The sequence below is a fragment of the Strigops habroptila genome, chromosome 1, assembly GCF_004027225.2.
Source record: "Strigops habroptila isolate Jane chromosome 1, bStrHab1.2.pri, whole genome shotgun sequence".
NCBI classification, from domain to species: domain Eukaryota; kingdom Metazoa; phylum Chordata; class Aves; order Psittaciformes; family Psittacidae; genus Strigops; species Strigops habroptila.
This window is the reverse complement of record NC_044277.2, coordinates 90,691,711-90,710,411: the sequence shown is the minus strand read 5'-3', so window position 1 is coordinate 90,710,411 and position 18,701 is coordinate 90,691,711. Positions and strand designations below refer to the sequence as shown.

The 18,701-nt window shown below is 42.6% G+C and overlaps 1 protein-coding gene across 23 annotated transcripts in view; it reads right to left on the bottom strand.

Moving 5' to 3' along the window:
* ATXN1 (ataxin 1) overlaps window positions 1–18,701 on the bottom strand; it is a 224,454-nt gene that overhangs the window by 77,492 nt on the left and 128,261 nt on the right. For 21 of the 23 annotated variants that reach the window (XR_003991124.1, XM_030483958.1, XM_030484026.1 and 18 more), the window contains one exon: window positions 14,543–14,666. The exons of 1 other annotated variant lie outside the window; for it this stretch is intronic. The gene's annotated coding sequence lies outside the window, so the exon portion shown is untranslated. Of the gene's footprint in view, window positions 1–772; window positions 5,623–14,542; window positions 14,667–18,701 lie in introns of those variants that run through there. One more of the 23 variants, XM_030484097.1, reaches the window with a different exon arrangement.

The following is an 18,701-nucleotide window of genomic DNA, read 5'->3' as shown; positions in this document are numbered from 1 at the left end:
AAATGCACTGCAGGGAACTGTCCCATCTTGTCAGGAAAATAGATGTGGCATGATCTATACAAATAGGTCTTCTGCACCTCTTCAATGCAAACAGGAGGTACATGAAAATAAACCAAAAAGACTAATAAAGTATGAGCTCATAGACAAAGATCTGAAACTACCCTAGTTATCTTCCCTTTGATTCAAAGATGGGATTTTCAGCCAGAAGTTAGAGGTGGTCTTCCTGGACTAGTTAGCCCATTCATTGCACAACAGCCCAGGCTACTATCTGCAAAACGGCTGCAAAGGAAGGTTTATTCAGAAGCCAGTGCACATCATCTCCAAAACCTCCATTCTCCTTCATACATACATACACAGGCACATTATGACCTCTTTGGTTTGGAGAGTCTTTTTATTACCATTTATGTATTCAAATGCCTACCCAAATTGGGCTTTGACCAAGGCCTACAAACCTAACTGCACAATAGGAATAACAAGAAGTTTCATATTAGAGATTCTTATTAAAATGGCAGAGAAGTACGCATCAAACATATAAACAATCCCTGAAAAATACTTTTGGAGACATGTCTGATCTTGACTTTCTGTACTAAAGGCCTAACCTAAAGCCCATGAAGTCAATAAAAAGACTCGGAGACTTCAAAGCTGACTGTAGGCTACAGTATTTTTCCATGACTGATGCTTTCCAGTCATGTTCCTTCCCAGTCATGGCTTCTCCATTTCAAAGCAACTGAACTTTAAACCTACCTAAACTAACATTTTGAAAACAACTGACCTGCCAGTAGTTCAAGAGTCTTGGTCTTCATATAATTATTTCTGCAGAAGCCACAGAGCCTTTGGTCAGCTTGCGACTTGTTTACTTGTCCCTTCTTCCCAGTGAAAGGATGCTTACGTAAATATCCCTTTATTTAAAAAAAAAAAAAAAAATAATCAATTTGCAAATCTTCTCTCTCTTGCAAAGTATAAACTTGTTCTTCAAGACACGAGATGAACGTGATTGCTTTAAACTATCTTGGCTTTATCTGGGTGCATAAATGAGACATCTAACTGCTACAACCATGTACGTCAGCATGCCAGACACAAACCAGTGGTAAAAACCAGGCTGCAACTCTTGCATATCTTTCATGCTTATTCTTTCAGCCTTGAGGATGTTTTCTTGGTTAGTCAACTTTAAATCTATCTATTGTATATACAGTACTATTTAAAAACAGCACTCAAGCGTAGAGGATAAACATGTGCCCCCACTGAGTTACTAAACACAAGATAATAAATTTACATCCCTGTGAATATTACTACTACTGTGTAGCTGCCTTCAACGTACAGAGCAATACAAAACCAGAGAGCTGTGTCAAGTAAGTGAGAGGCCCTGTGCAGAAAAAGGCCAATGCTCTGGAGGCACAAATAGAGCTGTACAAGGGAGAAACTCAGCCAGTCACTGAAAACAGGGCCTGCCAGACATTACATATGTATAATGAGGACAATCAGAGAAATTCTTCATAAGAATGGGAAGGCTCTTCCACTTGGGATACATGGGGAGAAGTCCCACAGTTACAGGGAAAGAAGGCAGCTCTAAATTTGCATTTACTGCTAAACACAAGCAACGTGGAAGGAACGCAAGAGGTTTGCCAAAGGTGTCAGGAAAGATTCAGTGTTCCTTGTGGCAGAGGAACGCAGCTCTGCCCAGAAGAGGACTGAAAACATCCCACGAAAATAAGGAAGGCATGTTCAGAGCAGCCAGAAACAAAACCACCAGCAGGATTTCGAACAGCAAATTCAGTCAGAGCCCTCCTAAGAAACACGTCCCATTCTACCCAACAGAGAGCAGGTTTCATGCTCTGCATCTCTGCTGTTCCTCTGAATTCACCTGTCTCTGCACTATCTTCCCTCTGGCATCCTCCAACAGTTCAGCCTTGCTCCACATCCTGCCATGCTGGCCTGGCATCTGGGCAAGGACTACCATGGCCCACTGGATGCAGTGGTGGGACTTGCTGCCAGCCACTGCTAAAGAGAGTTAGCAAGGGCAGAGCTTGGCTTGTCCCTTCCTCCTCAGTGCCAGCATTCACTCATGCCTCTCACCTTTCCTGCCTGCTGAGGTCAGCAAAAGCAAAAAATTTTTTAGGAATTTAATTGTCTTTGAGACTTCTACTTCCCACTGGATTTGGTGGGAATTAGCCAAGACGATATTATGGGAGTGGGGAAATGGGGACAGACAAGCAGACAGACAGACATCATCACCACAACCACACACACCTCACTTCCCTGGAATCGAGGCTAAAAACACCCAGGCTCTGGAGCAGAAATACTCATGAAAACATTTCATAATGCCTTACCAAAGAGCGATATCAGTATCATTATCTCCATTTTATGGCTGCAGCACTGACTGGTCATGACATGCCTCAAGTCACCCATCAGATAGCTTTTACCTCTGGCTCTGCCACCATGTCTCCTGATTGCAAGTCAGTGCTCTACCGGTGGAGTCATCCCAAACTGCAGGCTGCACAAGAGGAAAGGGCTGCAGGAGTCAGTACATGAATATCTGAACACCGGCTAGTCTCTTTGCAGATGGGAAGGAAAGGGAAAAATTTTAAAGGTACAACAGAAACCAAGAAATGCAATTCTCCTTCCAGAAGGCAACACCTGCCTCTACCAAGTTCAGTGCACTAGGCACTGTAGATGCATTTCATGACCAGGCAGCATACGACAAGAGTGACTGCAATCAGCATACACCACAGAGGTGATTGCTTAAATTAAGAAACAAATCAGAACCAAAACAGAAACCCAAAGAAGGCTGAGCAAGGGAGGAGGTGGGATCTGAACTCCAGTTTCCCGATCAGGCATCTTCGCAACTTCCTGGGGGACCCACTCTAAGAAACACATAATGTTTCCATTGCTCTTCAAATCCAGCCATGCTTAGCGCTATACAGCCAAATCTTACCAAGGCTAAATTTTTACCATTCTCCTTTGTTGCCTTCACATGTGAAAGGATAAAGTAATCAGTAATGGGTCTGGAATCATTTAAATTATTCCTTATTTATTAAAGCAATGCAATTTCACCTGTCTTATCCCTTAGGTTTCAAATTTTGCATATCAGAATTACCTCTTACCAAGGGAAGAATGTTCCTATCACTGTAAGTTGAATCTAAAGAAATTAGAAAATAAGAAGACTGGAATTATGGAATTTACTTTTTAATGCAAGAAATGGTATGAAAGAGCAGCATGAATTGCCATTTTATTTCTCTAATTACATATCCTCCTCTGTATCTCCTCCTTTCTTATTGTTTTCAGGTAAAGATCAAGGATACAATTTCTCCCCAGCTTCACCACAAAACAGAAGGCAAACAATGAGCCCAGCAAGACTTGACCTCTGTCTTCAGTCTCCTACCTGCTGTCAGCCTGTTTGACATCAGTGGGATAGAAATGCCTCAGACTGGATACCACAAGTTCTCCCGCACTGCTGCTATTACTAGTCTTAAGACTAATGGTCCACACAGATAATTACACTTGTAGTGACAAACACTGCCTGAGATCAAAGTTTTTGCAGCATTTGTTTTGAGCTGCTGCATAGCTACCGCTACAAGTTATTGCATATTAATTCAACATCAAAAAAAGTACCACGTGGTGATGTCAGAACACAGCACTGCCCTCATTTTGTGACTTCCTTCATCAAGGTACCAAATTCTCCTTCCTGGTGCACCTCTGAACTACATTAAATCAAGTGAAAGGACATTATCAGAAAGGAAAGACTTGCAAGCATGCAGTGATTTGATACATAGGAATGGTTCCCCAAACGAGTCCTCCTCAAACTCTGCTGCAAGCATGACCATACTGGCTGCTCTGATCAAGTGGGTAGGCTGGATGAGAGCCATGTGTAGCATCTTCAAGTGTCAAATACTGTTTAGATAAGGCACTGGTCTGACTAAGAGCCATGAGAAAGCCTCCTACAGTCTCCGTTCCAGTAAGACAGTTTACAGACAAACAATCATCAATCTGCAACTCCACGTCCCCCACACCATCTTCACCAAAACAAAATGGAAAGACAAAAAAAAAAAAAAAAACAAACCACCGAACCAAAGAGATGCTTTAATATGATAAATGTTTTCTACACCAAATCACTTCGTGTAGCACAATACAGACACAGAGACTGAACTCATGTGAGTGCAATTTCAGTTTCAGCTACACCAATAACATACCAGTTTTGCACAACCACAATCAGATAGTTTGCTTTGTTCTTTGCAACATTTTGAAGTCCTGAAGGGACATTTAAAAAGAAATGCCTTAATTGAGCCTAAATGCATTATGTCATAAACCTTAAAGTACCAACTGTAATTCAATTAAGGACCATTTATCTTGCTTCCATTTGCTTTCCTGAAGAAGCAATCACCACTGCTTTACACATTACCTTTAGCACTGGCCTCATCAGACAACAGGCTTTGTTTTGGCATAGTGGTTTCCCCTCTTTGACCATGGATAAACACCACTCCCTACTGCTCCGAGGCTCCGGTCCTGACACGCCAGACAGCCTTAAGAGCCTGCACAGATCAACAAGGACGCTCAGGGCTCAAGTTTGTAACAGAAAAAACAGCTACTACAGGCCAATGAGAACCATGGGGTGCAAATGCTGGGATTCATCCCCTGCCCCTAGCTCTTTCATCTGCTGCTCTCCCCTTTCAATCCCAATACAGTTGTTTCAGTGAACAAAGCTCTTTCCACTCTTTCAAACCATTTTTATGCACTTAATGGGTGCAGATCTGGGAATGAACTGGAAACTGCCAGTCCCAATCCGACCAAGGAGCAACAGTGAATATGCAATTCTGATTGAGGTGACCTGTTAGGGTGTTCCTGGCAAGATCTTATTAGGCAGCTTAAGTGAAATCACTAATAGTTGTGATATAAAACTGCCGAAATATCTGCATTGCAGTAAGAAATTATCTACTTACTGTTTTCATGTGTGGTTTACAGAAAACAGACTTCCTTTAGAAAACACAGAGTACAGCTCCATCTGAATCTAGCCTATCTCATACAGGCTCCAGGGCTGCAGAGCACGCACACATCCCTTCGCAAGAACAAAACACATCCTTCTAGTACTAGACATACTGAGCCAGTGTTTACACACTGATCTGCTAATAAGCAGACCCGGGAATTCCAGAACACAAGATTTATATTTATTACTATTTTACATTAGCACAAACCGTGCCAACTTTGGGCACTTTAAATTATGAGCACTGCTATTGCACATTCCCTTATCAGTCTTTCACACAACTGCATTACTGAAGCATCCCAATAAGAATGTCTAAAATGTCTGCTATGCTTTAAAACAGCAAACTCTTCCTTTTCAGCTGTGACCCAGCCATTTCAGTCAACAAAGCTCGTTCTACTCTTTCAAAACACTTTCTACTCACTTAATGGTTGTGATCATATTGACTGTCTTGGAAACTGCTACTCCCAAAAATAACACAGAGCAGCTATTTATTCATGGTAGTGGCTTGACGTGATATTTTGAGGACTACCATTTCACAATATGGAATGAAACACGGACATCCATCTTTTGACGAGAGATCTAACTATCGCGCTGCAGGCTTCATACGGAGAACATTAATGCACCTTTGAAATGAAGAAAATCAAGGAACTGTGCAACTAAAACAAACAACTTGCCAAAACCAGCACACGTTTTTGCACTTGCTTTTACATTCCCAGGCTCACTAATATCAATATATATATAGATAGGCATGTGTGTACGTGTGTATACATACGCGTTCATTCTCAATCGCAGTTCCCAGGAAGGTGCCAGTCAAGAGGAAGAACAGTCAGGAATGTAAAACGCCATTTCTACTACAATGAGCAAAATAGTTTTATTTCTTGTCATTCTGGGGTTGTCAGGGTTTTTCTTTGATTATTTCTTCTAAAACCTGTCTTCTGTAAGCTCAGTCAATGCCTTTGAAACAGTATTTGATAGCAAACTTACCTATATTGCAATAGCTACAGCTGGAATTGAATGTTAAAACATCGAATTATGAAAGTCACCCATCCCTGTACTCATTTCATCCTGCAAGAATCCCACTTGGGAAAGAAGAAGAAGGAAGAAGTGGAGTGGGGAACTCACAGCTAATTAGTGAGGTTTCACAATCTAATTTTACCTGCCAACCCATTTTTTTGCCAGTCCTACACACATAAATAGGATAAAAAGCAGAAAGTCCAAGTTGCTCACACTCTGATGCCTCAGTCTCACCATTTCTGACTGTCTGCATGGGTACTTCTGTCGTGTGTCTCCCCACCTCCCTGCCTTGGAGCTCCAGACCACCACCTCCAGAACCAGAGAAGTCATTCATATGCAACAAAACAAACAGGACAGAAGACACCTAGCAGCATGTGCTTTTTCTGACAGCAAGGAAGCTACGGGCAGTTAGTTGTTCAAGACTTTCCCTAATGCTTAGCACCTTTACTGCCATCCCAGCAAGCCACCCACAGCTGAGTGATTCTTGATAGCACATACAATAAAACTCCAGGAAATCCACGTGCTTCATAGCCACACAGTACACACTCGTGGGCTTGTGCTGTGCAGGCTCAGACATTTATAGGGTACACTGCAGGGCAGGGCTGTACAGGCATACTTGTTTCACTCTCACCAGTGTCAGGCAGCACCCTACTCAGTCTAATTAGCATAATCAGAGAAGATGTAAGGGGAGAAGCAGGGCTAATTAGCCTGAGCAAAGCACCTTGTCAGCTTGGGAATCTCTGCAGAGGGCTCAGATGCACAAATAGATGTACCCATTGTGACTGAGCCTTTCTTACTCCCTGCAGTCAGCAGGTATTTCATTGTGGCCTTACTGCTGAAAAAACACGTCATCTGAGAGCAGAGTGGGACAATTCCTCAGGTCTTAATGCTGCTTTTTTGAAGCAAAGAACTGCAGGGGTCTTACAGATTGATGTACGATGCTTTCTCCTGTGGCATACGCTTAGGCAGATAACTCAACAGTCTTCCTTTGCATAATCTTTTTTGAGAGAGGAGGATCCTATTATGTTTGTCATGGAATTGTTTTTTCTATTTCCTTGTACACCGTTTCTAGGTCATTGAAGAGAAGAAGAGAAAGAATACAGTGCTAACAATAGTTTCACTACTTCACTGTACCTTCCCATCTTAAAATACTCTCCAGATGGAGTTTATTTGTAAGTAAGCAAGCAGAAGGCTGACTGAAGAGAAGTGATAATTACATTAGAATAATAATAACAACAAGAAAACCCAGAGCTAATGAAGACTGCTTGCTTCATTTAATTTAAGAAGAGACTTCACCCTATAATGAAGACATAAAAAGCTCTGCAGCTCACTCACCCTTTCTACAAATGTCATCAGGAGCAACAGGACTGCTCACTAAGCCAACCCCCTTCAGTTGAACTGGTTTGACTGGTCAACAATAACAAGAAGGAAGTGCTTGTACTTATATCTCCTTGATCACTCTGCAGGCTATTCTTCAGGTTGAATAAAGATAGTTACACAAACATTTTAATGGTTCTAGTAAAAGTGAAAAAGAATCCTGGTAATTCTCACTGTGGATCTAATGGACATATCTTAAGTTACAAGAGCTTCTCACCTCAAACAGCAGTAGCACATGACAGACCGAATAACAAAGAGACATTATTTTGGCTTCCCCCCCCCCCCGATAAGAAGCTGATTCTTTAACAAAGTCGATGGCAGTGCATGGGTTTATGAGAAAACAAACAACACACCTCTCAAAAAATGCAAAATAGGCCCAAACCACTTCATGTTCAACTATGAACATGAAAAGTGCTAGCTCTTCCAGTTGCTCCATCCTGAGTGTCAAACTCACTTTTACTTCACCAGAGGTTCATGCTACCTGAGGTTTCTTTTCGTAAACTATTTGCATCAGAAATGCTAAATGAAGCTGGTGAGAAGTGAGGTTTTATCTGCCAGAGAGACAAACTCCTGGCAGCTGAAAGCTTAAAGCTCAGTTTGCCCACTTTTGCTATTGCGGACATCTCTCCATTGCAAGGAATGTCCGTAGCTCTGGTCACAAATGTCCACCCACCAGGGAAGCCAAAACATTCTGCCCAGCTTCTTTCAACTGGCACAGCTTTGGTAATGCTTTAGCAGGAGTCACTGCAGTACAAACATTGGAAATAACATAAAGCAAATTTATAAATCACCCCTCCAATTCTGACTGAAGGTTGCCTGACACAGAAACCCACAAATAACCTTCCTCTCCTCATCTAATGCAGCCCTCACTCCCCAAACAGATTTCTTCTATGACTAGTGCAACAACTTGGTAATACTTTGCACTAGTGCAAAAAGCTTGATTTGTCATAGTGGGAAGGAGTTCTTCCATTATTCAAAGAAGTGCCAGGAAAACTCATCAGAAATAAACAAGAGGCTACAGCATCTCAGGTTTTCTTAGCCTGTCTCTACTTCTGTACCTCAACAGGGAAAGAAGCTAAGACAAATCCTGGCAACATGCTGCTTTATCTTCTTCCTCTTGACCTTTGTGCCATCAGGTGCCTGTGAAACATTCATCAGTGCCTGCAGCTGGAAACACTAATGCCGATTAACAACCAGGAACAGAAGATTTGCTGAGAAGGATCACTGATAGCATCAATACGGCCAGTTTGCTTAAGAGTATCTAATATTCCTTCTCAACATAAGCATCCAGGTTCAACATGCCTGGCAGGCTACAAACAAACCTGGAAAAAATATGAATGAACGAGTTGTTCAGAATGGCATTCTGCTACAAAGGGCTTGTGAACCCTTTTAACTAACCTACCAGTAGCAGCAGCCTTCCTTTTTGAATGCACACTCCAAACAGAAAATGGAAAAAACCCTCCCCTCTAGGAGAGCTTGATTTATATTCTCTTCCTGCTGCTGCTGCCACAAACGTTATCAGCTTAGAAAGAAGCATCGGCAGACTACTAGATACTGTCACTGTCATTGTCGGCACAGCAAACCAGGTCACTAGTGATGCTCACTGACACAGCAGCACAACAAAACAGCACTGAAAGAGAAGAGAGGAAGAAGAGCAGCAAAAGAAATATTTTCACAGGCATAGGACACCTGTATTTTGGTCATCTTCACCCTAGACACAACTTGCAAATACTAGAGCAGCTTTCATGCCATGCTGTCAATCCATGAAGGCTCGGCTTGGTTCCCAGTGTTGCTTCTTGGTTTCACTAGAAGTCTGTTGGACCAAGGACTGCTGCAAGGAAGGACCTGAAGTTTCCCTAGTTGACACCAAGTTAAAAACAGGAGCAAGCATAAGCTATGCTGCTGAACTAGAGGAGATGCTTTGCTCTCACAGACCACACTGCAACCACCCTGGTATTGTAATCATTAACAAACACATTCACCTGCCTTCCCTGCTGCGTTTACTCACTCCAGCGCACTCATACCGCCTGGACTTCTCTAAAGCCAAATCATGAAACAAAGCTGACAGCAAAAAGCTGGGACAGCAGTTAAAGTGACTGCCAAAGAGAAATCTGTTTGCTCAGGCAAAAGCTGTTCTCAGTCCAAACATGGGAGTCATAATCTTACAGCCATTTGCTTGGAAGACAATGAAGGGAAGGCAGAACAGACTGGGAAACTACAGCTTGCTGCAGTAAGAGAAGAGTACAATCTTTGTGCCCAGATTTCTTTGCTCTGCAGGATAAGTTTTACAAAGCTGACAACCGGTAGCAACATGTAGTGGCCCCAGGCATCATGCCTGCCTATCAAAGACTTGGATTTTAGCCCTGGAGAAATTACAACTTCTCAGTTCTCTGGAAGCTATATTGGCCAAGAAGAAAGAAAGAGAGTAATGAATGACCTAACTAAAAATTATTTTAATACACAGATTGCATACTGTAAGCCATAAACTTAGGGGTGTGGGAGAACTCCGGGAAGATGGGGAGGAGGAAGACATCTTGTATTTGTCAGGAACAGCATAGCCACAGATTACAAAAAGCAATCAACTTGGGCTGCTATGACAGTGAACTCACCTAATGGAGTGGTAGGGACTGGCACACCAAAAGGAAAGTACGGATCCAGCAGATAAGCCATGGAGAAAAAGGAGGAGGAAATTCAGCAGTTCAGGCTGGAAATGACAGCCTGGAAGTCCTGAGTTGAGAAGCCAGTCAGTGGGTGTGTGGAGAAGAGACAGATAAACCCAAGGATGCTGCACAGAAATGAATAAAAAGGCATTTGGCCTGCAGCGGTCCCCAAGTGCTTGCGGCTTATGGCCTCATCGCTGCATGTCCCTCTGCAGGACTTAAAGCCACTCTGGCCACCTCTCTGCTGCGTGGCAGGAGCAAGCAGACACAGCCCAGCCCTCAACATTCCGTCTGTAGGTGCCCATACACCATGTAGAAGATTCCACATCACTGAAACAGCCCTGTTGCTGTGTGCCACCAAGGCAGGTTTGCACCCATGCACTCAGAGGAGAGTGGCGTCAGGGCCAGGAGAGGGGGTAAGCTTCTGCACAGACATGGTAACTCTGTTGTACTTCTGCAACGTCCACTTTAATACAGTGTTCATCAGTTAAAACTGCCAAACCAAAGTCCCAAAGCTACAGTCAGAGATTTTTCTGAAGCTCTGCAAGAGACCCAAACTGCTCCAGCTTCCTCTCCCAAATGTCAGCCTTGAGCCGTTCTTGTCTGGCCGGCGGAAGCATGTGACGTGAAATAAAAGCCAGGAAATAAGACTTTCTGAATAAACATTTATTTGGTGAGAAATACTTCTGATTTTTGGCAGAGAAATGTCAGAAACCTGAAGCCCTATGTATAGCATGCCTACAGAGTGCAATTTCTATTTAAAGGGAAGCTGCAGCTGTTTGTAGCTCTTAATGAAGAATAATGCCTGGGAATAAATTACTGCCATTTCTGAGAGACATTTCTCAAATGACAGCGATTCTTCCCTTTTTTCCCTCTCCCAGTAAATACCAAGTGCCACGTACCGGGCAGTTGTTTGGAAGAACGGACACACGCAGCTCTCTCTTTTGTCAGCAGCCTGGTAATTTCCGCAGAAAACCATGAAGTCATTTAGCATACGGATACCAAAGTGATTCAAAAGCAAAGACGTTCAGAAACATTAAGGCTGCATGTGTCAAGATGTCCCATCGCTCTTCCAAGTTGTGCACAGCTCATCACTGTTTGAACAGGCATCACTTCCAACCACACCACAAACTCAGCACTGAGGCTCAAGGCCTGGGAGATGGCTGCACTCAGAAAACCACTGTAAAAGGCTTGCTAATGTTCAATTTTCACCACTTGTGCATGCCTCCTCTCCGAGGGGCTGCCACAGCAGCAGTGTGGGCAGGCGGAGAAGGTGATGCTCTGGGGAGAGGGTGTGCCGGGGCTGCTGCCAACCCAGCGAGGTGCCTCAGGCAGCAGCACTGACATCAGCTTCAGGAGCTGTCGCTCCCAGCCCCACTGCAGGTCCAGGTGCCAGGAAAAACAGCCTGCGGCCCGTGGAGCTGTACAGACGAGATAGGACCAGGGTGAAAGGAGCAAAGAAGGCCAAAGAGTGGAGAAAGGAGGCAGCAGCTCAAAAATGGGATGGGACCGGGGCTAAGCCCTGTGCAGCTGCAGTCTCCAAGACCCTCTCTGAGGTCAGCCCTTATGGTGGCAGGTTCCCACCACAGGCAGGCATGGAAAGCCTGTCAGAGCAAGAAGCAGGGATGTTTACTATCCTGACATCTGCAGTTTGCCCAAAATAAGAGTCATAGATACAAGATCAACTGTAGACTTTTCAGTTATTGACACATACTGGATTTAGAGATTTATTTTCCATTTCCCACAAACTGTGCCAGAGGTTTTCGCATAAGCGCAAAAAAAAAAAGTGAAGAAATTCCTGTGAGTGAGGAACACGAAGAGTTTATTCATTGCTCCTGTCAGAATGTGTTTGTGCTTGTGTGGCTAGCACTCCAAAAAAACTGCAGCATATGTTTCAGGATGGAAAAAAAAAAACCAACTCAGGATACCTAAATCCTACCAGAAAATTGCAAAACCATATGCTGGAATCCTCGAGGTACCCTCCTGCGAGAGCAAAGAAACCTCATGCCGCTTTGTTTTTACCCCTCACTAAGTGAAATAAACATTCCTCCTTAACAAATCCTCCTGACATCCTTTTTTTTTTTTTTTTTTGCTAAAGAGGAATATGGACTTGATTTGAACAAGCTCTGCTATTCCAGAAATGTGCTTCATCTGAATGAGGAGAGCAAGAGAAAGGAAGCAAGAAATTTGTACTGTTTAGTAAACAGACAGTTTCTAGGTGGATACAATACATTGGTCCCAATTTACTGCCCCCCCTCCCTCCTCACACCCCCCTTCCTCTGAAATTTGCCTGGGTGGCAGGAGGAGACAGTGGAAGGGATGAGAACAGCTACTGCTTGCAATGGAAAGGTCTGACCGCTTTCCACACATCTCAATGTGACAACACCCTGCAAACACTCACAGAGGACAGTAGTATTTCTCAGTAAAATCACTGTTATGCCAGCATTTCCTTTCAGCAGAAACACCATCCCTCCTCATCTCTGGTATTCTTGTCTCTCTGAGAGGATTAAAGAAAGAAGGGAGAGGAGAGGAGGAGCCTGGCCGACCACCTCCTTCTTGCAACACTGTCCTCCAAACAGAGCCAGCTGACAGAATATGCTCTTGGGAACTTCTAAAGAGCTCTCAATCACCTATGAATGACTCCCAAAAGAAACCAGTCCTGGATGCCAGGGTGAGAGCAGTTCTCAATAGCACTTTCTTTCCAACAGTACCTGGTGAGAAGAGTGCTGCTTTTTCTGCACCAACCTGAGCCTCATGAGTGCATTTCAGGGTTTTGCCACTGCAGTAGCAGACCACCGTGCCATGCTTTTAAGTGGGCTCATTTTAAATCATTTAGGACAGGGCAGAATGTAATAATCATACCGACAGCATCTTCAACAGATACTCCATTCCCATGATTGCCTCCTTCTCTCATGCATTTTATCTGGCTGATCTGGCACACCACATACCTTGCAGGACCCGGGGAATGCTTTTCGTCGCATGAGTTGGTGCTGCTGTTGCAATCAGTGGAGGTGATTGCAACATCTTGAACAAACACCTCCTGTTATCCCAACAGCTTTGCATGCTAGGACAGTTTTTCATTATTATTATTATTATTTAAAGCTGCCCTCCTCTGCTCTAGGATGTCAGTGTGCAAAGTAAGCCCTTGTGGTTTCAAAGAAGTCTTTCAAAGTGTGGGAATAAGCTGATATGGCCACATCTGCTTGGATACACAGACAGTGAGAAGCTGCAGGTCTCGGAGGCCTCTTATTCATCTTAATGAGTTACTAACTTGGCAGCTTAGTGGTACTAGTAACTAACAATTCCAAATGTCAGCTTTGTTAACTATTTCACTGTAGATCAAAGCATGTGGGAAAGGGGAGATATGAAGATTTTTCAGTGTCCTCTCTAACATGTATTTTGCAAGTGATTCTTGGGAAAGCAAGACTGTCTCAATCTGCTTCCCAAAGTCTAAACCCAAAGGTAAAAGCAGAGCAAAGGAGGGCATCCAGCTTCCAGGGAGCTAGAAGACATGCCCAGCACTCAGAAAATATGTGTATATTTACTAAATTTATGTAAAGCACAAAAACTATTTGCTCAAACTGGAAGACTCTGTAGCTGTTTTATCACTACTAACATCCTGAAGGACCACTGCATACCTTGGGCATAAGGATTTAAATACTAACTTACCTAATTTTGAAATTACCAAGGTTCCTTCTTAAGATAAAAATAAGGATTATACCCAAACTTGGCAGGCAGAGCATTCTTGTTTTCCTCTGGTTTTGAGGATGTTTACATTTCAACCCAGAAAAGCAGTGGGCTTCATGAGAAAAACAATGAACAGAAAAATATGTATGCCTTCTCTTTAGCCATCCCTCATGGGAACAGTTTCTTTCATCATATGGCACAACTGGATCAGGGTCTTAGTTATGTTACTGTGTTTCCCTCTGAAAGGTGTGCTACTCCATTTTCCATGAACACAAACCTCTGAGAGGAGCATTTGTATTGAAAGTACTCAAACTAATACAACAAACTGATCAAAGCAATAGGAGTTTGGAATACCAGGTGCAAAAAATCTTATTATCAGTCCTCTAATTTGAAAGTGGCCAAATAATTTCAACCATTGTATAGGCATGTATAAAACTCCTGAAGCTGACCTGTAGATTGCTGAACTCTTATCCATAGTATTTTTCATTCTTCTTAGCCTACACTGTCACAAGCCTTCAAATATAGGCTTACATATTTAACTAAAAAGTGATAGTTACGTGTTAAATAACTGTAGCAATCCAAGGAAAAGAAACCCAGAATCTTTCCTTAGATAGCACTATTCTGCCTTTGAAGACATTAGAAGAAAGAAAAAAAGAGAGAGGGAGAGAAATTCAAGCCTGGCTTTGCAGCACAACCCAAACACACCTGCCTTTGGTTTCAGCAGAAAGATGCTCAGTACATCACAGGGATGGAAGCAAACACCAAAGTGCAGATACCACCCCTCAAAAGACACAATTGCAAGTACATGTTATTGCTGCTAGGAACTCACAACATTCACTATGTTTTTCTTCAGGGAATTCTGGATTATCCTTTAGCATGAAGATTTTTCAGAAACTGCCGGGTTGCTCACAGGTCCTCACTGGCTTTCCTCTTTCAAATAAAGTAAGTTAGAGCTGTAAAAGAAAAGCAAAACAAAGTAAGAAAGGAAAGCAAGGAATAAAAGGAGAAAAATCCACAGAGCTGTTTAGCAAATAAACAATTGATTCCTACATCTCCTTGAAGCAAATACATTTTTCATGAGCTTCCAGGATGGAGATTCCAATACGTCAAGTGTGAGTGTACGTCAAGCAGTGGTCCAGCATAGGAAGAGTCATTTGCTCTCCTTATTACCAACAATTAAAACCCAGTTCAGAGTCGCCGAGGCAAATACATAATTAAAATAGTTCTTGGATACTTCTGTTGCCATAACAAGAAGAAGAAAAAACTACTTGGGGTTGTTGTTTTGGAAAGTGTCTGGAAACAAAGCCCATGGTGTGCAGAGATATCTACACAGGAAGATTTTTGTTCCCAGTGATCTCCTCTAAGGGGACACAAACACCTACCTGTTTCTGTGGTTATCTGTAATATTGCAGCAGAGGTTACTGAAACCAAAAATGCATACACACTTGCTATTCCTCACTAGGAAGTATTTTTCACATCTGAGACTTTTAATATCATGTGGTTCTTTCATACTTATTTTTTGACAGAATTTCTTTGGCACCAACTCTTAATTTTTTTGCCCTATTGTACAAGGTATTAGACTATCCTCGGCCTTTTTACTGGGGTCTGGGAAAACTGCTGAGCTTCACTTCTATGCAAACCTCACACAGAATACTTAAAATAGAGTGTGTATTTCCACAGGGCCCAAACTGAGCATTTTTCTTCAGCCAGGTTCCCAGGGTCTACTTGTGCTTCCTAAATTCTTAGTTTCACTTTGTGCCACAGGTTTGTGGCACCTGTCTATCTCCTTGACATCAGGCTCCTCAAACACTTCACATGTAATTTCAAGATACTTGCACATGGATCCCATCCTAACAGTGCTATGATGCAATCCATGTCTCTGAACTGAAAACATGTGCAGGACTAAAGTCTACACCTGAGACAGTGCAAGCTCTCTTTCAGTGCAGGAAACTAGGCAATCTAGAAAATGATTAATTTGACCTATCTTAAGCATCTGCTCTAGGACAGACTGAATCACACTCTAGAAAGGTCTGCTTCTCTCCCCCCATAAAGTGAGTCTAGACATTGAGCTCAGATTAGATGGCTACAAATGAATGCAGATGAATCTCACCCTTCGTGAAGGCAGGAAACAAGTCAGACAGATGGACAAGAGCAGTTAATGGGTGAAGAGCAGAGGGAAGGCAAGGCTGTGATAACTACTCAAAAAGGTTTACAGCCCTGAGACAGTCTGTTTTAGTTGAACATACAAAGCAACAACAAAACTTTCCAAACTCCGAACCAGTATTTGCCCAGCTGATCCAGCTTTGGCATAAGAAGACTCCTGGATTTACTGGCTGAGGCTAAGGCCTTGCACAGCAGCATCCATGAACCAGTGTCCAGCTGGCTGGGACTCTCCAAAGTGCACTGGCAATGATGATGATGACCACTAATCTCTTACATGCATCTTTGTCTTCCCCTGATGGACTGTAGCAATGCCAGATACCTATTAGAGAAGTCTTGCTAGCTTCAGAAACCCTGAGCTGGAGGTGCAACTCCTGTGTGACAGAGACACTGCAACCTCAAGAGCCTTCAGATACCCAGGCCCTGGCTACACTTCCAGAACTTTGGTCACCAGCTTCTCTCCTCTACTAAAATGGGACTCTGCTGCTAATCTGATAGAGAAGCACACTATCAGACATGACCTCACAAGCTTTTTAACTTTCGAAAGCAGACCAAAAAGAGAAAAACCCCACAAGCTTACTGTTAAGTCAACCCTCAAAATTTTGCTTAACCCAAACCAGTTTATTTTCAAGCCATTTATTTTTTCTTTAAAATTATATGAATCTCAAGATTGGAAAAAACCCCCCAACAAGCTCAAAATACTCAAACCATTTTGTTTCAAAGTGTTAGTATTTTGTTTCAAAATGTTAAAATGAAGCATTTCAGCATTTTAAAAATTCTGTGGTTTTTCCCACAATAATTCAGCAATCCAAAAGATCTCCTAAAAATTCAATTTTTTAGTCTTCATCTCTTGTCATTCAACATTTAGGGGAACCTGAAAATGGAGTCCGAAGGACTATAAGAAAATATTTAACACTTCTGCACAATTCAGACTTCTAATTATTTTTCATAAGAGCAGGGAAATTTACTCCATGTGAGTCCCATACCAGATTTTGCAGCTCCAGCTTGCACAGACTCCTCTGAGCCTCCTTGGAGAGTCAGCTGCACGTAACACTGGGCTGACACCCACCACACTCAAAGTCCTTCCACTAACTTCAACAGGCGGGATTAGGATTTTGATCCTGTTCAAGTTAAACAGGGCTCCGATTACTGAAAACGCTGCATGCTAACTGTGCTTGATCTTGCTATCAGTCTGGAATTTGTCTTCCAGACCCCTGCCAGCATATGGGCACAGGAACAAGTCACAAGCAGCATCTGTGCAATACAGTGCAGTGGTGTTCCGTAGCTGTCATCCTTCTCCATGCACTCTTACTTCATAGCAAAGATGACATGAAGCAAGGTAGCCTACCCCTCAGGGAAAAAAGGGCGAGAGACCTTGTATTTACCACAGGGTGCCTTTGCACCAAACACACAGCCAGTTATTATGGAGCAGATGATGTGCTGTAAATTCACAAGCTAGCTTAATCTGCTACAACTTGCTCACTTGACCTTAGCCATAGGCACTTCTTTCTGCAAGGGGCAAGGCATGTCTGCCTGCAAATGTTCCCAGACATTTTCATGCTTAAGATTTAAAAGATGGCCAGGCACAAATTTCAGGACCTTCATGGAGATATGGTGCTCCTTGAAGCGCAATCCCAACCTGAAAAGCAAAGCACTCATTCCCTAATTGGGACGATCTTTTAGCTATGCAGATCTGATGGGCTGCAATGACATGCTCTCCTTGGAACATGCAAAAGAGTCATAAATTGGAGGGACACACCAAGGAAGGCTGGTTTGCAGTAACAAGGTCTTAAACTGAAGTTTCAACATGATCAACGAATCATTATCACATACATGGTTACCGATCACATCTTGGCTATAAATGGGAAGTGTTATGCAAGGAAGCTGTTTTTCACGGTCCCACAGCATCGTGGAAATTCAAATATCACAGCATAGTCCTGTCTTTGAGTGCTAAAAGGACTCTGAATTGACAGATTACAAGTGTAATTGAGAGATGAACAGACCTCAAATCAAAGATCATGGAAGTACTTCTTGGGAGTATTTAGATACTAAAATTGGACCCCAGGGCAATGAGCAAGTAAGACCCATAGTACAAGCGAGCAACTGCAAATCGGCAAAACTCAAAACCAGAAGTTGGCTCTGTGAAATACTCTGTATTTATTCCAAGAAAAGGTCATGCTCTACATTTTGCTTTGAAGAGCAGGCAGTGAAAGATCACTTCTTCTAGTCCTTTCCTGCAAGTTTTTATTTGCCATTCCTTGCTCTCTTGCATGATGTAATTTGGTTTTCCCAATTCACAAATCAGCATAAGCTAATAAAACTGTTTAAGAGATGGCAGTGTTGTTCCCAAGTTGTTTCGTTGTTCGCTATTATCCCACAACTAATCCTTCAACTCAAATAAAACCGTAATTCATTTCCTCCTTTATTCTCTCTCTGCATGAAATAGTTTTAGACAGGTTCAATCCTGCCCCACTGCAAATGGGAAAGGCAAGGTTGTATCTTCCTGGCGTGTGTGTGATTTCAACTACCTAATGTGCATATCATCTATCACGTCAGGAAAAATCTTCTAAATTATTTTCAACAGGTTTAGCTGATTTTACACATATAGAAAAGATCCTAATGGAAATAAAAAACCCCAAACAAACAACAAAACCAAAACCACAAACCAACGAAGAATTAACTGTCTTTTAGATTTCAAGTTCTCTATACCAGCCATGCCAAACATTACCCATCTGGACATTACCCACTTCCTGACATTTTGTCTAGTGTACAAAGGCTGCTCCTGATGGGGATGAGTCATCTTTACATTAATTGCTCTGCTAGTGTAA